Here is a 22,272-nt window from a genome sequence, read left to right on the forward strand (position 1 = left end):
CACCTTTTGAAACCGTACTCTAGCAGAGGATTGACAAGACCAAAACGCATTTTTAATTACCGCCTCACAAGAGCAAGAAGAATGGTTGAATGTACCTTTGGTATTCTGACAGCCAAATGGCGGGTCCTATTGACTGCGATCAACCTCAAGACAGAAACTGTTGACGAGGTGATCAAAGCTTGCGTGGTACTCCACAATTTTGTTATCTGCAAGGAACCCATTTCCATTGAGGACACCTCTGAAGAAACCACCTTGCAAGATTACCATGACATTACCACTAGAAGTTCTGTGACGGTTTCAGTAATGAGGGACAATTTTGCACTATACTTTATGTCACCTCAAGGCAGAGTACACTGGCAGGATGACAGAGTGTGAAAGATTTGTGCCCTAACCAAACTTGTGTACCTTCTGTACCAACAGTATATACCTTTGCCAACCAAAGTTGGCTATCTTGTCATGGTCTCTATTTTTAGCTTTAGGCCACAGGTGTGTACCTGGTTGTGTTTTATGCAAAGTATTTCACCTTTTAACAAAAGTTGTGTACATTGTTAGGAAATCACCAACAATAAACACAACTTTTTAGGTGAAATACTTTGCTTCAAACACAACCAGGAACACAACTGTGGCAAAAAGCTAAAATTTACCCACAGTTATATACCTGGTTTTGAATACCTTTTTACCTTTTAAATACCCTGTATTTAACCTTTTTTTTAAACATATTTCGCAGAAAGAAATGACAGACAACCAGTGTAAACAATAATTTAACTTTTATTTAAAATATTTTTTTTTTGTAAACTGTTTTTAAAGTTAAAAAAACTTTTTTAATAAAGGTTTGAAAAAAAACTGGGCATTTTTATTACAAAACACACATTACAAATCTGTGTAGTGTGAGGTGGAAATCCTGCTGGAGGGGCTGCGGGACACTTCGACAATGGGAGTGTGGAGAGAGGACTGGGATCGTGGTGGGGAAGGAACAGTTAGAGGTGATGGTGTGGAAAAAGCTACAGAATGGGTGGACATGTGGGAGGCAGAAGAGGTGGTGGGCGGTGGAGTGGAGGGTTGGGCAGGGACTATAGGAGCAAGTGATGTTGATGGAAAGTTGTATGGGGAAGGAGTTTGGTACGGGGAAGGAGTTTGGTACGGGGAAGGAGTTTGGTACGGGGCAGGTTGCTGGAAGTGGGGAGATGTCTGGTACTGGGGAGGTTGCTGGTACTGGGGAGGTTGCTGGTACTGGCCAGGTTGCTGGTATGTAATAGGAGGGGGAGGATGGAAAGTGGCTGGAGGGGGTGCAGATGTAATAGGAGGGGGAGGATGGAAAGTGGCTGGAGGGGGTGCAGGTGGAGGAACTACAGTGGTGGGAGGTGGAGGTTGGGAGGTAACCTGCTGTTGAGCACCGTGGCACGAATGCATTACATGCATCTGCTGGGTAGGAGATAGTGTTGCCATGCGCTCCACAACAGACCTGAAAAAGGTGTGGTTTGGCGAAGATCTTGCTTCTGAATGCATGGTTTGCAGAAGTGTCTTTACCTCCAGAGTGCTGGAGTTGATCTGCTGAAAGCCTGCGGAGATTTGCTCTGACAAGACTTTTAGACAGTTCTGAAAAGATGCATTCAGATGCAAGAACTCTGGCGCATAACTCTTTTCCTGACCCCTCTGCCGCTGCAGCCCAGTAACCGCAGGTGTACTAGAGGTGGCAGGGGCAGAAGGGTGGGGTAAAGGGAAAGCAATCTCCTCACCAGCAGCTTCATGTAATGTAGGCGGCCACGATGCTCCTGTGCTGGTGGATGGGACAGATGGGTCGAATGTGTGGGAAGGCTGGGAAGGTGCAGATGTACCGGGGCGGTCGAAGTGTCCCTCGGTGCCGGTCTCCTCAGGGATCGCCTCAGAAGGGTCCAATCGTGCAGGCTCCCGAGTGCTGCTCACCGTGCTGTGGAATAAAGAGAAAAAAAAACAATTAAAATAGTGACATGGTATGGCCCTTGCTGAAAAAAAAAAGTTACATCTAAACATTTTTTTGTCACACGTGGTGTGTAATATTTACCTTCTGGTGAGCATTGTCTCCCGGAGGAACGACAGGGCTCGTGCGTACTTGTACTTGCTCCTGCGTCCTCCAGATCCACTCGGGGCCCGCATCTCTTTATTGAACTCCTTCTTGAAACGATCCCTCACAGACCGCCACCGCTTCACAATTCTCTCCCCTGAAACGAGAAAGGACAAAGTGGTTAGTATACAACATCAGTGTTTCCCAAACTCCAGTCCTCATGGTCCCCAGGGGTCATGTTTTCAGGATTTCCAAAGTAAATAGAAATCCTGAACACATGATCCGTGGGGACCACGAGGACTGGAGTTCGGGAAACACTGGTTTAAATCAAGCAACCGGTACTGTATATACTTACGCTCTTTAATCTGGGCCCGAGCTTCGAGGTCCTCCCAGCGGTCCACAAGGAGCGAACAGATTTCCTCCCAGAGTCGTCGGGTAACGATAAGGTCAGCGTGGCGGCGGTCAGCCATATCCAGAGCGGCTCCCTTTCTCTGACGAGATCGATGAGGCGGTCCACATCAATCCCTCCATCCTCACCTTCAGAGTCGGGAGCACGCTGTGAAGGCTGTTAAAGAAAAAGACAAAAATAACATAATTAGCCTCCACAAAAGAAATGAAATAAAAAGTGCAAAAAAAACAAAGCAAAAATATTTATACTTACACGCTGGTGACCGCCGCGTTGCTGTCGCCGACGACCCCGGGAGGCACTGCGAGGACCTCTTGGCCGAGCACCAGATTGGGAAGACTAGAGAAGAAAACAAAAAATTTTATGTCTTTGGATGTAGGCATTTGTTTGCTGTGTGTGGTCTGCAGAACATTGTTTTCTATGTGTTGTGTGTAGTGTGATGTTGTGTTTCTGCGTTTGATGCAAAAAACTTACCAATTGTGAGCCCACTCCAAGTGTCTGTCCACCCCTTCCTTCTTCTTCTGGGAGCTCCTCTTCATCTTGTGATTCCTGTTTTGAAATAAAAGGCAATGAATAGACATATATTACAGAGATGATGGATTTTGGAAATAAAAACTTACCGTCAAACGCTGACGATGAGAGGGAGGGCTCCCAGAAGAAGATGTGCTGTCTTCCTCATGGCCAGACTCCATGGCTGTGGGTGGTGTTCCTGCTGCTGCCATTGCTGCTGCTGCTGCATCTATTGGGCGGCTGTTGAATAAAGAGAAACAAAGGGCCAATGAATATCTTGATATTCCATAGCCCTAGTTTGGAGGAATGGTGGATTTGATAATTACCGTCTCTCATCTGCTGCTGGACTCCCCTCCCGTTGTTCAGCATGCTGCTCCATTTGGGGTGGTGCTGATGGTGCTGCTGCAGATGTCTGCTGCCTTCTCCTGCTCCTGGTTCTTGGCTTGGGTGGCATGTTGGGTGTGGCTGAGGGTCACACTGTCTTGCTTTTATATATGTCTTGTGGGCAGAGCTACTGAGCATGCTCAGACCAAAAAAAACGGATCTGGCCACTGGATCCGGCTATCGCCGGATCAGGCGCATTGCGGCGCTCATAGGCTTTCATTGTATGAAAAAGCCGGACACGCCGGATCCGGCGTGTCCGGCTTTTTCGCCGGAGACAAAAAACGTTACAGTAGCCGTTTTTTCCAGACGCCGGATCGCGTCACATTGCCGGATCCGGGGAAAATCGGATGAAACGCATGGCCATCCGGCTCGATCCGGCTCTAATGCAAGTCAATGGGGGGGAAACCGGATCCGGCATTGCATTTCGCCGGATCCGGTTTTTGTCAAAAGCACCGGATCGCGCCTGACGGCGAAAACCTGATGTGTGAAAGAGGCCTTAATCACAGTGTCCACACCTGGGCAGGACGAAGATTCCACTTACCCTGAAGAGAATCGAGGATGAAACCCAAAATTACAGAAAAATGGTGACATCAAAGTGGCAGAACTAGCTCTATTGTTCAGTGCGAATTCAGCCAAGGATAAAAATGAGACCCAATCATCCTGATCAGCAGATATAAAACATCTCAAATAAGACTCCAAGGTCTGGTTTGTTCTCTCAGTCTGTCCATTGGTCTGGGGATGAAACGCGGAGGAGAAGGATAACTGAACTCCCAGATTAGAACAAAAGGCTTTCCAGAATCTGGAAACAAACTGGACTCCTCTGTCGGACACAATGTTCTCAGGAATCCCATGCAACCGAACCACCTGTTGTACAAACAAGGGCACCAACTCAGCGGAAGATGGCAACTTTGGGAGTGGTACAAGATGGACCATCTTCGAAAACCTATCACAAATCACCCAGATAACAGTCATTCTCTGAGAGACAGGAAGATCAGAAATAAAATCCATTGAGATATGGGTCCATGGCCTCATGGGCACCGGCAAGGGCATCAGCAACCCACTAGAACGAGAACAGGGCTTAGACTGAGAACAAGTCCCACAGGACTGTACAAAATTCCTGACGTCACGAGATAAGGCAGGCCACCAAAAGGACCGACTCACCAAATCTCTGGTACCAAAAAAACCTGGATGACCAGCCAAGGCGGAGCAATGAATTTCAGACATCACTCTCTTTCTCCACTGGTCAGGAACATACAATTTTCCCATAGGGCAACGCTCAGGTTTATCCTCCTGAAATTCCTCCAGGGCACGTCTCAAATCGGGCAATATGGCAGAAAGAACTACCCCTTCACCTAGGATGGTTGTAGGCTCGGTCATACTAAGAGAATCGGCAAAGAAACTCCTAGAAAGGGCGTCTGCCTTAACATTCTTAGTGCCCGGAAGAAAAGAGACCACAAAATTAAAACGCGTGAAAAGCAAGGCCCATCTAGCCTGTCTAGGATTCAAGCATTTGGCAGACTCCAGATAAATCAAATTCTTGTGATCGGTGAGGACCACAACTTGATGTCTAGCTCCCTCCAACCAATGTCTCCACTCCTCAAATGCCCACTTCATGGCCAACAATTCCAGATTCCCCACCTCATAGTTGCGTTCAGATGGAGAGAACTTTTAAGAAAAGAAGGCACAGGGATTCATCTTAGAAGTCACAGGGTCTTTCTGGGACAAAACAGCTCTTGCACCAATCTCAGAAGCATCTACCTCCACCTGAAATGGAAGTGAGACATCAGGTTGCCGTAAAACTGGAGCTGAAGTAAATCTCCGCTTAAGCTCCTGAAATGCTGAGATAGCCTCAGGAGACCAATTCAGCACATCAGCGCCCTTCTTGGTCAGATCAGTCAGTGGTTTGACAATACCAGAAAAATTACCTATAAATTTACGATAGAAATTAGCAAAACCCAAAAACTTCTGGAGGGCCTTCAAAGAAGTAGGCTGAACCCAATCATAAATGGCCTGTACCTTGGCCGGGTCCATTTCGATCGTCGATGGAGATAAGATAAATCCCAAAAATGAAATCCTCTGTACACCAAAGAGGCATTTCGATCCCTTAACAAGCAGGGAATTCTCCCTCAAATCCGGAACACAGTCTGGACGTGTTCCACATGAGAATCCCAATCACTAGAAAAGATCAAAATATCATCCAGATAGATGATCAAAAACGTATCCACAAAATCACGGAAAATATCATTCATAAAGGACTGGAGGACAGAAGGGGCATTAGTGAGCCCAAAAGGCATCACCAGGTACTCAAAATGTCCCTCCGGAGTATTAAATGCCGTCTTCCATTCATCCCCATGCTTGATGCAAATAAGATTATACGCCCCCCTGAGGTCAAGCTTAGTAAACCAGCAGGCACTCTTAACTCTGGAGAATAAATCAGACATCAGAGGTAACGGGTACTGATATTTAACTGTTATCTTGTTAAGGGAACGATAATCAATACACAGTCTTAATGAACCATCTTTCTTGGCCACAAAAAACCCCCCAGCACCTAAAGGTGAAGAGGATGGTCTAATATGACCCTTCTACAATGACTCCTTAATATAGGATCGCATAGCATCATGTTCGGGTACTGATAAGTTGAAAAGCCGACCCTTGGGAAATTTACACCCAGGCATCAACTCAATTGCACAGTCATAACTCCTATGAGGAGGCAAAGACGCAGACTTGCTCTCACTAGATACATCAGAAAAATCGGCTTGATAATCAGGAATATCATGAGACTGAGGAGAGATGGGGAAAACAGGAGCGTCCCTAAGAACACACTGACAACCCCAACTCACCACAGACCCAGATTTCCAATCCAAAACTGATTATGAGTTTGCAACCAAGGAAAACCCAGAACAATAGTATCATGCAAATTATGCAGCACCAAAAATTTACAATTTTCTTGGTGGTCTGGGGCAACTCGCATTGTCACCTGGGTCCAAAACTGATGTTTATTCTCCGTCAAAGGAGTAGCATCAATATCCCTCAAAGGAATAGGCGTCCGCAGAGGCGTCATGGAAAAACCACAGCTTTAGCAAAGTCCAAATCCATCAGATTCAATGCTGTTCCTGAATCCACAAAAGCCTTTGTGGAAAACGTGGATAAGGAGCAGATCAGAGTAATTGCCAAAAGAAACTTAGGTTGTACACTGCCCACAGCAAATGTGTGTGCAAAACATTTCTCTCATTTAGGGCAGACAGAAATAGTATGAGAGACGTCTCCACAGAAAAAACACAGCTTATTATGCCTTAACTCCTGATGTTGCGCCCTAGACAAAACTCCATCACCTTGCATAGGTTCAGACGTTTGTTCAAAATGTGGCAGCGCCTCCCGTGTAGTTTTACGTTCACGTAAATGCCGATCAACTTGAATGGCTAATGACATAGAATCATCCAGACCAGAGGGAACAGGAAATCCCACCATAACATCTTTTACGGTCTCTGATAAACCCTTCCGAAAGAGAGCTGCCAATGCACTATCATTCCATGTAGTAAGGACCCCCCACTTTCGGAATTTTTGACAGTATAACTCTGCAGAATCCTGACCCTGGTTTAATGCCAACAGGGTTCTCTCAGCTTGATCAACAGCATTAGGTTCATCATACAACAACCCAAAGGCTTGAAAAAATGCATCCACATTAGTCAGAATAGGATTTTTAGGTGTCAAAGAAAAAGCCCAATCCTGGGGATTGCCGTGCAGCAAGGAGATGACAATTTTAACCTGCTGCGCAGAGCTCCCCGATGAGTTAGGCTTCAAGGCAAGAAATAATTTACAATTATTCTTAAAATTCAGAAATTTAGACCGATCCCCAGAAAACACATCAGGAGTAGGGATCTTGGGTTCAGCAGCACGCGACTGAATGAGGTAGGTGGAAATTCCCTGCACATCAGCAGCAAGTTGCTCCACACGATCAGACAATTGCTTAATCTCCATTAGGAGAAAAAAAAAAAATTCTCCTACGGCCCCAGAAAAAAAAAGATGAATATATATATACAATAGAATCTGCTGTATGGCTGGTGATTCTGTTATGAATGGGTCACCGAGGAGGAAAAAACCTAAACATGCTAAGCCCAGAAAAAACAGAGAGGTTGGTAACTATGCAGATTGCAGATCCCTGATCCTACCACACAACTAGCAGCAGCCGTGGTGCGTGCCTATGATGAACCTAGACGCCTCGTCATGGCCGGAGGACTAAATCAGCCTAAAGCAAGAAAAGGGAAAACTAACTGCCCCAGAGCAGACCCCAAAGGAATAGACAGCCCCCACACATGTATTGATGGTGAAACAAGATGAAAACACAAACACAGGTAGGAAAATAGGGTGAGCAAACGATGGGGCCCAAACTAACTAGAAAGGAGAGGAAAGGAAAGACACTGTCTGCAATCTGCAAAAAACCCTAGAAAAATAATGTCCAACACTTCTGATAGCAAAATTAACCCTGAAGTCACTAGACTTCTCCCACTATATCAGCACTCTGAAATATTCTGAGACAGAGCAAAAAGAGGCCAATCTAATAAGGGACAAAAAGCAAATTGGCAAATACAGATAAATAAGAGTGGAAATTCAGCACAGCCCAAGCCGGGGCTGGCTGACCACAAAAAACTGAATAGACCAACAAAATCAAGTGTGAACATTAGCAGAGAAACTTAGCTTGAGCTGACTGGAACAGAGCTGAGAACCAAGACCTGACAAGCAGAAGGAATCACCAGCAACTGAATAGGGCGATGGCTGTCTTAAATTCAATCTGAGACTCCTGAAGTCCTATCGTCATCCTCATTCTCAGGCGGCAGATCTCCACCTATCAAATGCAATAACGGGGTGCAATAACGTCATGCGACGGTCTGTTAGTACACCACCTGCGGCACTAAAGACGCGTTCCGATAATACACTGGCAGCAGGTCAAGCCAGCACCTCCAATGCATACTGGCTAAGCTCTGGCCATGTATCCAGCTAAGAGACCCAAAACTTGAAGGGGGAAGAGCCGTCTGGGAGTACACTGACAGGGCAAGACATGTAGTCTGTCACCATCTGACGGAAACGTTGCCTCCTGCTGACTGGAGCCGTCTGTGATGATGTAGACATTTGTGGCGGGCACACAAAGCTTTGCCACAGTTTGGTCATACTGGTCTTGCCTTGTGCTGAGGCGCTGCCTCTGCTCCCTCTTTGTGCAGAGCTTCCTCCACTGCCTCGATGCCCAGAGCTGCTTTGTAAAGCACTAGCAGCACTGCTCTCGGGTGGAATGGAGAACATGATGGACTGCACCAGTGTGTCTTGGTACTCCCGCATTTTACGCTCCTGGTTCAACGGTGTGATGATGCTTTGTAAGTTGTCCTGGTAGCGAGGATCTAGGAGGGTGTACACCCAATAATCAACTGTGTTGAGAATGTGGGCGATGCAGCGGTCATTTCTCAGGCACTGCAGCATGAAATCAACCATGTGCTGCAGACTCCCAACTGCCCAAGAAATGCTCTCCCCTGCTTGAGGCGTCATCTCTGCCTGCTCTGCATCACCCCACCCTCGCTGTACATACTGACTAGAGCATTGTGTACCTCCCTCCTCTGGAGAGATGTCTTCCTCCTCCATTGACTCCTCCTCATCCTCCTCACAGTGTCCCCTGCCTAGTCCTTTGTGAGGAACCACGTAGCGCAGACTGTCCAGGAGCAGATGGCATTTGTGACTCTTCATCCTCCACCTCTTCCAAAACCTCCTCCCTTAGTGCTTGCAGTGTTTTTTGAAGCAGGCAGATAAGGGGGACAGTCATGCTGACTAGTGCATCATCTGCACTCGCCATCCGTGTGGAATCATCGAAGGCATGCAAAATGAGGCAGATGTCCTTCATAGAAGTCCACTCAGTGGTGCTGAAGTGTGACCGGCGCACAGTGCGACTTGTTTGCGCCTGATGCAGCTGGTGCTCCATTACTGCTGCCTGCTGCTCACACAACCGCTCCAACATATGTAACGTTGAATTCCACCTGGTGGGTAGGTCACATATGATGCGATGTTCCGGAAGGCGTAATCAGCGCTGCAGAGCTGCAATGCGTGATCTTGCCGTGCTGGAACGCCGCAAGTGAGCGCACTCTATGCGGACCTTCTGCAGCAGTGCATCAAGATCTGGATAGTCCCTCAGAAAGCTCTGCACGACCAAGTTGAGCACATGTGTCAGACATGGGATGTGAGTGAGGTTGCCTAGGCCCAGAGCTGCCAGATTTCGGCCATTGTCACACACTACCAAGCCTGGCTGAAGATTCACTGGCACAAATCACACGTCGCTTTCCTGCTTGATGGCATTCCAGAGCTCCTGCGCTGTGTGGCTTCGATTCCCCAAAGAAATTAATTTCAGTACGGCCTGTTGACGTTTGGCCATGGCTGTGCTCATATCGGTCGTAACAGGCTCCTGCAGCGCTGATTCTGAGGAACTGGAGTATGAGGAGGAGTCAATGTGTACAGACTGGATTCCTGCAATCCTTGGAGTTGGCAGAATACGTACAGCGCCATTCTCAAGATCTGTACCCGGCTCCACAACATTGACCCAATGGGCAGTGAGGGAAAGGTATCGTCCATGTCCATGGGTACTGGTCCACGCATCGGTGGTCAGGTGTACCTTGCTACTGACGGCGTTTAGTAGTGCATGTTTAATTTTTCCCCCCACATGCTTTTGCAGGGCAGGGACTGCTTGCCTGCTGAAATAAAAGCGGCTGGGCACGGTGTATTGTGGGACTGCCAATGCCGTGAAGTTCTGGAAGGTGTCAGTCTCCCCCAGCCTGAATGAGAGCATTTCAAAGGCCAGTAATTTGGCAATGTCAGCATTCAGAGCCTGTGCTCGGGGATGGTTTGCCGAGTATTGCCGCCTTTTCTCCCATGCCTGTTCTACCGATGGCTGTAGAGTGGCCTGGGCATGTGAGGATGAACGGGAACGTGGTGCTGTGGGTGGAATGTCACTGGGTCTCTGGACAACAGTGCCAGAGGTTCTTCCATGGCGATCCTGTGAGGAAGCCGAACCAGCTGTGTGTGAGCAGGAGGAAGAAGCTACAACACGAGCTGAAGAGGTGGTAGGTGATGCTGTAGGTTTGCCTACGTCTTCAGTGTGTCTTTGTAACTCCACCATGTGCTTGGTCCGCACATGTTTCCACATATTTGTGGTATTGAGGCTGCTGACGCTTTTCCCTCTTTTGACTTTCTGATGACACAGCTTGCATTTGACAAAGCAAATGTCATCTGCAACTGTGTCAAAAAAGGACCACGCACTGCAAGTCTTGGGAGCGCCCGTTTTGGCTTTTGGAAAAGGAGTGCCGAAGTGGAGGCTACAGGCAACCAAGTCTGCCCTCTCCTTGTCCCTCCTGTTTTGGCCGTTCAGGGAATCTCTTCCTCAGAGCTGCTCCCACCAACTTCCTGTTCCTCACGCCATGATGGGTCAAGGACCTCATCATCTACACTCCCCTCTTCAAACACCTGCTTCTCCTGGGTAGTCTCGCCAGCACCGTACGCACCAGAAAGTGGCACCTGAGTCTCGTCATCATCTGATACGTACTGAGGTGTGCTGACCATAGGCACTGGCCCACCAGCCTCTTCAGATTCAGAGGGACAAAGCAGTTATGCATCACTGCATACTCCCTCTTATTCACATTCTTGAATGCTGCTTGGCTGGCCCCCTCTTTCCAAGCCAACAGATTCAGAGAACAGAAGTAGAGACTGTGATGGCTCCTGTACAGGGCTCTCTGACTGCCTGGGCAATTTGGCAGGTGGTGAAGAGACAGATGGTTGCTCTTCAGTGCTCTGGCCCTGAGAGGACGTGGAAGTCATTGAAGTCGATGCGTTAGCTGCCATCCATCCGACAACGGCTTCAATTTGTTCGTCCCGCAGCAGTGGGGTATGGCGAGGTCCTACAAAACTGTACATAAAGGACTGTTGCCTGGTAAAACTGGTTGATGCTGACTCACTGGTGCCCGCAGCAGGCACAGAATCCCCACGTCCTCTCCCTGCAGAATCCCCATGTCCTCTCCCTGCTGAAACTCCACGCCCACACCCACGTGCCTTACTCCCTGCCTTCTTCAACTTGGTAGACTGATAAAGATAGGCAGAAAAGTACAAAGGGGGGGCTTAGTGTGCTTATTCCTGAACAGCTGTTAACAGGTATAAGAAACACTAATTTTATAAAGTGTGTGGACTACACTTTAATATGAGCTAATGTTGCCTACACAACTGTCAAATGGAGTGTTTGGTAAACTTTATTTTGTTTTTTTTTTTCAAAAAAACAAAAAGGATGTGACCAAAGATTTGAAAGCGATAGTATCACAAACTTTTTGGAGCTATTACAATGCAGGAAGGTAACCTACAATGCAAAAGATGAGGCTCCAAAAAATAGGGTAATACTAATCTGGCTGCGGCTGAAGGGCACAAGCCAGATAAAAGGCTCCTCTATCTACTCCTATATAGCGTTTGCAACCAACCAATGTAGATGGATACGGATGGAAGCACACTAATAGGAGCAAAAAATCAGGAAAAGTGAGCTGCAATAAAACAAAAAAAGGACTATGTATGAGGCAGTGACGCATGCTGAGCGACCTACAACCAGACGTAGCTGCAGGATACACTACTCAGCGTGAGCTGCACTCACACACAGAGACTTCTCAGATAGCCGTGAACAGTGCAGATAAGTGGGCACTAGCACTGAAAGGCTGCAGAGAGGCTCCGCTGTCTACTCCTATAGTGTTTGCAACCAACGTATATGGATACGGATGGATGCACACTAATAGGTTGAATGAAAAATGAGCAGCAATAAAAGAAAAATATGTATGAGGGAGTGACGCATGCTGAGCGGCCTACAACCAGACGTGGCTGCAGGACACACTACTCAGCGTGAGCTGCACTCACACAGACCTTGCAGACAGCTGTGAACACTGCTGCAAGGTAAAAGTCAGCTACAGTGGTTGATTATGTAGCCTGGGTAAAGCACAATATGATTTGGAAAATCGCTATCTCTAACTGTCCCTCAGAGCCTTGAACAGCAGCCTGTCCCTAACTGAATTCACAGCAGAGTGAACCCGAAATGGTGGCGGCGGCTTTTATAGTGCATCATGACATCATTTCAGCAGCCAATCACAGCCATGCCATTAGTTAACATGCCTACATGCCTAACAGGATGTGCCCACACTTCTGAGGATTGTCATTGGCTGAATCAAATCAAACTGGCTCATAGCATTATGGGAACTTCCGATTCCGGTATTCGATATGCTAAAAGTATCGGAACTCAGTATCGGAATTCCGATACCGCGAATATCGGCCAATACCCGATATTTGCGGTATCGGAATGCTCAACACTAGTTATAATAATATTGCTTCTATTCCTGGGTATTAGAGTATCTTTCTTACCCCCAGGTATTATGGTACCAATTATATCCCTGAGTATTATGGTACTGCTCCTATCCCCAATGTGAAAAAATGTGAAAAAATTAATGGGGTGAATACTTTTTCAAGGCACTGCAATTTCACATCACAATTTTGTAAAAGGGTTATATTAAAATAATGATAATAAGCCATTGCTTTTTCATGGGCCATATTTTTTGGGCACTGAACTTGTGCTTTCTATTGCTTCTTTGTGGGCAATGCTGTTTGAGCCCTGGTGATTTTTCCATTGCTTATTCACTTTGCAAAAAAAGTCCAAACTTGTTGCCATATAAAAGGGATATTTTATGCTCTTAAAACAAAAGTTACAAGTTTTTCAAGTCCATTCACGGAATGCTGGATAGTTTTTCATGTTCCTTACCCACATTCTCATGCAGGGCTGCCGCTAGGAATTTCGGGGCCCCATACTTGCAAAATTTTCAGGGCCCCTTTGTGATTCTGCCCAGGCTCCACCCCAGCCCCACCTCACTCCTCGCACTGTCCAGTCAAAAGATTTTTTAAGCCGCCACCACGACAAGGTAGACTATTTTGGCCGGGCCCTACTCTATTCTAACCTATTAAACATTTGTTAAAATGTTCAATACAATTTAAGTATATTTTTATTTTATTTTATTTATTTTTCAATTTTTAAAATGACCAATAATATCACATACAAGGGACAAATACCACCGCACCATGACCAGATACCATATTGCCACCACTGTTGTGAGCTCATCTGTTCATTCACCTTTTGTGTCCGAGGATCTCCCTCTTCTGGTGAAAGAAGGTGGTGAGGCTGATTTGGATGAAAGAAACCAAACACCTGATCAGGTGGATTGTGACTGAGTAACAGGAACTTCAGACTGGATATAAGGCAGCCGACGCCCTTCTGAGTGGCTGGGGATTTCTCTGCTGGATTCTTGGAGACCAGTCTGATTCCTGCTTCCCAAAGATAAGTTTTTGCTCTGCTATTGAACTTATTAGTTTTGGTTTTGTTTACCTTGGTTTTTTGAGTTCAGCCATCCCCGGTCGGGGGTGTGCTGGATTCTTATTCCTTGATCAGTGTTCTCTTTTGCTCTGCTTTCAGAATATTCTGAGTGCTGATAGAGGGTTTGAAGTCTAGTGACTTCAGGGTCCTTTTTGCTTATCAGTTGTGTTGGTAATATTTTTAGCAGGGTTTTCTCAGATTGCAGACAGCAGCTTTTCTGCCCTGTCCTTTTTAGTTAGCTTGGGCCCCATCGTTTGCTCAACCTATCTTTCTATCTGTGTTAGTGTTTTCATCTTGTTTCTCTGTCATTATATGTTGGGGGCTGCCTATTGCTTTGGGGTCTGCTCTGGGGCAGTCAGTTTTTCTCTTTTCTCTCTTTAGGCTTATTTAGATCTCCGGCTGTGGCGAGGTGTCTAGGATCACCGTAGGAACACTCCACTGCTACTGCTAGTTGTGTGATAGGATTAGGGGTCTGCAATCCGCTAGTTTCCAACCTCTTTGATTTTCTGGGCTGAGCTTGTGTTTTGTTTTTTCCTCCTCGGTGACTCAATCATAACACACCACATAGTGACCTATAATACGACATACAAGGAACAAATACCACCACACCATGTCCAGACCACATATTACCACCACAGTGACTGAATAATATCACATACAAGGGACAAATACCACCGCACGATGTCCAGACCTCATATTACCACCACATAGTGACCAAACAATAGCACATACAAGGAACAAATACCACCACAACATGGCCGGACAATATATTGCCACCACATAGTGACTGAATACTACAATACTGATCAGTAATAAAATAAAATGAATACTAATATCACCATAAGTGCCATTATACACAGCAGATCTGTACTTAGCATGCAGTATCTGAGCACAGGTGATTACCGGTGACATTATACACAGGACCTCTGTATATAGTGTATAGTGTAAAGGTAACACATTGATCACTGGTGACATTGTACACAGAACTGCTGTATATAGTATATAGTGTATAGTGTCATTGTACAGCTAAAAAACTGACTCACCAGTGACGTCTCTAGGTGAAGTGCTTCATCTTTGCTTTTCATCTTTATCCAGCACAGACCACCATCACTTCTTCCAGCCAGGTCTTGTCTCTGCAGGAAATAACACAGTAATAATAATAATAATAATCTTTATTTTTAGTTATCAAGAGCACCGCTTGTGGAACACATTACTTATTTTTTTACCAAATTCTAAACTACACCAGATGAAGAAAAAAAGGTGACCGTGTTGCTTTGCACAGTAGCAGGATAGCCTCCCCCATTTAAAACAGCATTCTCAAAAAGTAAAACAAATACATCACTGCAGTAATAATATCCCTTAATTATCCCCTATGGTAATAATAACCCCTATCCTGGCACCCGTGTATTTCATTCCTGGCTCCAGTCATATGTTCTCCCATCCTGCCTCATGTGATATTTCATCCTGCCCCATATGATCTCGCCATCATGTTCCATCTGTCCCATGATCCTGCCACATCTGTCCCATGATCCTGCCCCCTCTCTCCCATGATCCTGCCCCATCTGTCCCATGATCCTGCCTCATCTGTCCCATGATCCTGCCCCTTCTGTCCCATGATCCTGCCCTATTATCATGCTCCATCTGTCCCATGATCCTACCCCATCTGTCCCATGATTCTGCCCCATGATCCTGCCCCATGATTCTACTCCATCTGTCCACATCCTGCACCATCTGTCTCCATTCTGCCCCATATTCCTGCCCCATCTGTCTCCAATCCTGCCCCCTGTTTCTCCAGTCCTGCCCCGTGTCTTCATTCTGCTTCCATGTCTCCCATCCTTCCCCCTGTCTCCATCCTGCCTCTTGTCTACATTCTGACCCTTGTCTACATTCTGCCCCTTGTCTACATTCTGCCCCCGTGTTTCCCATTCTGCCCCCCATGTTTCTCATCCTGCCTCCATGTCTCCATCCTGCCCCGTGTCTCCAATCCTGCCCCCTTTCTCTATTCTGCCCCTGTGTCTCCCATCCTGCCCCTGTGTCTCCATTCTGCCCCTGTGTCTTTATTAGGTCACAGGCAGGATGGAGACACAAGACACATGGACCATCTTGCCGGTGAAATATATTGCACCGGAGACGTGCACGCTGATGTCAGCTGCCAGCCTCCGATTGGCTGGCGACTTTAACTATTGCCATGTGAGCCCGCATGGGCCTGCAAGGTAATAGAGTAACTGAACCTGTGTCTCGGACACAGGTTCAGTTACTGCACCAGCAGAATCCTGCCACTGGGCCCGATCAGCAGAAGAGACGGGGCCCACTGTGGGCCCCCTCTGCTGATCAGGCCCCATAAGCCAGTCAGGGCAGTAATGCCCTGATGGAGGCCCTGTTCTCATGTGATCTTGCACATAGACAACTATTAGATTGCAAGACCGGTGAGCAGGACTTTCATTTTATTCCTCAAACCCATTACTAGTACTACTCCACAAAAAAAGATAATTATTTTTCGATGGCTAAAAGAAGTTAAGCCATTTTTTTTTAGATTCAGAATACCAAACCTGTTGCTACTCCCCCCCAAAAAAAAAAATTTGGATCACAACTTGTTAACCCCTTTCTGACATCAGACGTACTATTCCGTCCATGTGCCCTGGGCCTGTCTGACCATGAACCATGTGCAGCCGATCGCAGCTTGGTGCCAGGAGCGGTCACAGACCGCAGCATTCCGTGAGCAGGCAGACGGCTTACAGCCCCTCTGCCTTTGATTTGGAGACCCCACGGCGCGACGCGGGGTCCCAATTGCTGCCATGGTAACCAGATGTTGTCAAGACAGCATCCGGGTTACCAGAGCTACAAAACTTTCTGTCATGCGCAGTGCATGATCAGGAAGTCTCTCTGGTCAGTGTGCAGTAAGTGCAAGACTGACAGCTTCTTTAGCATGCAGATGCTGCTTCATCTGCATGCTATAGAAGCGATCAGCTTGCAAAAAATGATTTTCCCATAGTGGGACAAAGTGTAAAAGTTAGAATAAAGTAAAAAAAATATATATTTGTAAAAATATTTTTTAAATAAATAATAAAAAAAATCAATATTTATTCTATCACTAAATAAATAATAGAATGAAAAAAAATCTAAACAATAAAAGTACACATATTTTGTATCACGGCGTCTGTAATAACCCGACTTATAAAACTGTCCCACCAATTAACCCCTTTAGTGAACACGATAAGAAAACAAGGTAAAAAAATGCTTTATCATAGCGCCGAGGTATTGCTGTAATCGTACTGACAAAAGAATAAAACTGCCTTATCTATTTTACCACACACAGAATGGTATAAATGCCTCCCCAAAAGAAATTCATGAATTGCTGGTTTTTGCTCATTCTGTCTCTCAAAAACCAGAGTAGAAAATGAACAAAAAATGTAATGTGCCCAAAAATTATACCAATAAAAACATTAGCTTGTCCCACAAAAAACAAGATTTCACATGACTCTGTGGGCCAAAATATGGAAAAATTAAAGCTCCCAAAATGTGGTGATGTAAAATCTTTTTTTCGCAATAAAAAGCATCTTTTAGTGTGTGACAGCAGTCAAACATACAAACCAGCTATAACGCCTCTTTCACACGTCCTGATATTTCAGGTACTGGAAATGTCAGTGTTTGTGTGTGTAATACTTGAGGCACACGTGTGAAAGTGTTGCAGTAAGAGCTGTTCCCCGTCGCCGGGTGCTGAACACAGCTCTCATTATTCTCCCCTGCTCTGCAGGTGATCAGTGCGAACAGGGGACAATGATTAAAGTAATATTTAACCCATTAATGACTGCTGATATGCCTTTTAACGGTGGCAGTTAAGGGTACTTAAACCACAGTGCCTCTTTTTAATGGCTCTGCGGTTTAATGTTATAGTGACCCTCAGCATCGGAAATTCTCCAGTCTCGGCTGTGTTTTTTTATCGCCGTTATTAGCGTTATAATGGCTGATGTTCCATTCAATTTCTCTCTCCTCTGATGTGATCGCAGATCGGTCCCCCGATCACCTCCCCATTACCTCCGTTGTCACCCGGCAACAATCGGAGATTTTTTACTATTGGTTCATTTTGATCACTGTGATAGGGTCTATCACAGTGATCAAAATAAAAAAAATAGTAAATCAATCCCCTTTTATCACCCCTTTAGTTAGGGAAAAATAATAAAATAAAAAAATGTATTTATTTCCATTTTCACATTAGGGTTAGAGTTGGGCTAAAGTTAGGGCTGGCGTTGGGGCTAAAGTTGGGGTTAGGGTTGGGGCTAAATTTAGGGTTAGGGTTGGTGTTAGAGTTGGGGTTAGGGTTAGAATTATGGTTACGGTTGGGACTAGGGTTAGGATTGGGATTAGGTTTGGGTTGGGATTAGGGTTAGGGGTGTGTTGGGGTTAGGATTGGAGTTATAATTGGGGGGTTTCCACTGTTTAGGCACATCAAGGGCTCTCCAAACGTGACATGGCGCCTGATCTAATTTCCAGCCAGTTCTGCGTTGAAAAAGTCAAACGGTGCTCCTTCCCTTCCGAGCTCTGCTGTGCACCCTAACAGTGGTTTACCCCCACATATGGGATATCAGCATTCTCAGAACAGATTGCACAACAACTTTTGGGGTCCAATTTCTCCTGTTACCCTTGGGAAAAAAATATTGGGGGCAAAAAGATCATTTTTGTGAAAAAAATATGATTTTTTTATTTTTACGGCTCTACGTTATAAACTTCTGTGAAGCATTTGGGGGTTCAAAGTGCTCACCACACATCTAGATAAGTTCCTTATGGGGTCTACTTTTCAAAATGGTGTCACTTGTGGGTGTTTTCCACTGTTTAAGCACATCAGGGGCTCTCCAAACGCAACATGGTGTCCGATCTCAATTCCTGTCAATTGAAAAGTCAAACTGCGCTCCTTCCCTTCCGAGCTCTGCCATACACCCAAACAGTGGTTTACCTGCATATATGGGGTATCAGCATACTCAGGACAAATTATACAACAACTTTTGGGGTCCAATTTCTCCTGTTACACTTGGTAAAATAAAAAAAATTGGATCTGAAATATTTTTTTGTGAAAAAAGTTAAATGTTCATTTTGTTTTAAACATTCCAAAAAAATCCTGTGAAGCACCTGAAGGGTTAATAAACTTCTTGAATGTGGTTTTGAGCACCTTCAGGGGTGTAGTTTTTAGAATGGTGTCACTTTTGGGTATTTTCTATCATATAGAACCCTTAAAGTGACTTCAAATGTGATGTGGTCCCTAAAAAAAAATGGTGTTGTAAAAATGAGAAATCGCTGTTTAACTTTTAACCCTTATAATTTCCTAACAAAAAAATAAAATGGTTCCAAAATTGTGCTTATGTAAAGTAAACGTGGGAAATGTTTCTTATTAAGTATTTTATGTAACATACCTGTGTGATATGCCTCTGATTTAAGTGCATGGAAATTCAAAGTCGGAAAATTGCGAAATTTTCAAAATTTTCTCCAAATTTCCATTTTTTTTCACAAATAAATGCGTCATATCAAAGAAATTTACCACTATCATGAAGAACAATATGTCACGAGAAAACAATATCAAAATCACCGGGATCAAGTCTAGGGACATTGGTCAGAATCTTAAAAATTGGCCTGGTCATTAACATGCAAACTAACATTGGCGAATAAAGAGTTTAAAAAGCCATGGTGTCTTCCATATACACCGGATGTGTATAAACATCAGCACAGCAAGCATCTGCCCTCCAATAGGGATAATTTTTGGACTTTTTTAGAGCATAAAAAATCCAAAAGTGCACTGTATTATTAAACAGTTTGTTGGTTACCATCTGTTTGTCCCTAGCCATCTATGTTGGAGTCACTGTAATATTACTAAGGCTGTTTTTGAATTAAATAGCTTGAAGAGGATGGAAAGAGTTCTGTGAGACCTCAGTGTCTTACATGACATAAGCAAAAAGTGAGTGTGGTTAATGGAAGAGATGCAGAATCTAAAGCACTGAAGTACATGTTTGCTGAGATATGATTTATTTAGTCAGCTTGTGAAGCTCCATACAGTTAGGTGTTCAGTTTTGAGAGTATTTTACTTTATGACAGCAGCACACAGGCTCTATAGTTAGCATTGATGCCTTGCAACCCAAAGTTCTGGGCTTGAATCAGACAGAGGACAACATCTGCATTAAGTTTTGCATGTGCCTCCCAGTTTTCGCTTGGAAGTTGACTGGCTTCCTATGAAATTGACACTAGTATTTGCTCTATTAAAAGAACAAGGACTGATGTGAATGGTTCCATTATCTTTACAGGACTGCTGAATATGTTAGTGTTTTATTAACTTTAAGAAATAGTAAAGAAGCCATCTTCTACATGTTGTGATTGTGAAACTTTTACTTTTCCAATTCTCATTTTGTCTGTGGACTCTGCATTTTTTGGAATAACCTAGCACTCAGCTGGACAGTCCTGCTACCATCTTCCACACTTCTTCTGTCTGCCAGTAGTTTCGAGACTTCAAAGCTAAACTACAGATCTTAAATTTAAGTACTGTGATTAGAAGGCCATTTACAAGTATTTGTATATAAAATCTGATCCCATGATGTCTAAGGGTTACTGTTTTTCTATGTTAAAATAAATCACATTAACCCAATTGATGTTGGCTAATGTTGTTTGTGTTGTACGTTAAACTAATCTTCCGACTGCCGGGGCTAAGGGTTGGGATCATGTAGCTGTGGGTAAAGTTATTAGATTATGTTCTTTGAAAACGGCTTATTTGATTTGAGTAGTAGCTCTATATTTGGTTTAGCAGCTTAAATAAGGAGTCCTGCATTCCATATATAGGGCGGATACTCATTGTAAGCGATATGAATGACTAACAAATGTTTATGCTCTGCCTTTCAGACAATGGGAGCCAAATCAAACACTATATTCTCTTGTCCTGGGATGCTAAAAATGAAATTTCTAAGTAGACATAGATGATCACAGTATTTTCATTATTTTTTTTCCACGTGTCAAAAGCTAAACATTGCAATGCAACCCCCTGTCAGCATGATGTATTAAAGGGCATGTCCATTGAAATTGTTTTTATAGATGTACCCAAAAGATTATGCTTAGTTAGTGGTAAAGAGATAATATGTTTGATAAACTGAACCATGCCATCAAAACTGTGACATTTTGGGATAAAAATCTTGTTAATTTGAGAATTACATTTTTCCAATGCCAAAATAGAATTCAGGAGTTTTGTCTTAAAGATACAATAAGACCCTGATTTTTTCCATAAACACATTCATTAAGACTGGCATTTTTTTTGAGGGACGTGCTGGAGTCAGATGCTCCTTATTCATTAAGGAGATGTTAATGTATAAGGAACCTCTGAAAAGTGGCGTGCACCGCTGTGTGCGCCTCCACACAAAATTTTAATGCAGTTAGAGACCAGCAATTAAGATTTGTGGAGTAACGATTGACACCTCTTGCTATGAATTTGATGAGCGGGGGTTGTCACACTACTATCTCACCCCAGCTTTGCCCACTGTGTCAGAGCTGGATGATGATGGCACGAGAACGTAAAAAGTCACAAAATTGTGACATTTCAAAGCATTTTACACCAGAATTCTGGCATAAAAGCTTTGATGAATCTGGCTCTTTGTGTAAGTTTATCGCCCTAGAATAGGTTGCTTAGGCCTCTTTCACACTTCAGTTTTTTGTGTCAGTTATAATCCGCCAAAAAGGAGGACAAGTGGATCCGTTCCTAACTGATGTGAACGGATGCCACAGGATCCGTTTTTTGACGGATCCGCAAAATGAGGAAATTTAATGGCCGGGAAGAGGAGAGAGGGAGAGGGAGAGGGAGAGAGAGAGAGAGAGAGAAAAAATTGCGGATCCGTTTTTTTTCAAAACCTGGCGGATTTTGACTGATTGTAAAAAACGGAAGTGTGAAAGAGGCCTTACACTTCTAGTCACCACTTTTTTTCAGAAGTATGTCAAAGCTTCCATGAAATAACTAATATGCTCAGAATATCTGTAAGTCAAATTAATAAATGACTTCTTTTTTAACTAAAGTTTACTTCCACTTTCCCATGTATGCTACCATGTTCTTTTTTTATTGTTCTAAAGTCTATGCCCAAGGTGTTTTTTTAGGGTTTATTTTTGTGCAAATTTGTACAAGTTATTATTCAAGGTTTTTTAAATGCCAAAAACCACCCACACTATATTATACTGTACATATACCAACCTTTGTTTTGGTGAAACTAAAACAAAAAAAAAATGATACCGTATATTAATGTAGAACTCAGTATTAAGAAAACTAAATTTAAATACTAGTCCCTGAAAAATAATTATCTGAGGTAGATGCAGTGCTGAAAGCAAACACTGTCAGGGAGCAGGACTGAGATGGCGATAGAGTGGTAGGGGCTTCAGGAGTTAAAGGGGTATTCGCATCTCCAAAATCCTATCCCAGTATGTAGTAGTTCTAAAAATAACCAAAATATTAGCAAATGCTTCCAATAAGAAATGTAGTATAGTTCTCCTAATAAGCTACATTGC

The sequence above is a fragment of the Dendrobates tinctorius genome, unplaced genomic scaffold (genome assembly GCF_039654945.1).
Source record: "Dendrobates tinctorius isolate UK_male_01 unplaced genomic scaffold, ASM3965494v1 ptg000030l, whole genome shotgun sequence".
Classification (NCBI taxonomy): domain Eukaryota; kingdom Metazoa; phylum Chordata; class Amphibia; order Anura; family Dendrobatidae; genus Dendrobates; species Dendrobates tinctorius.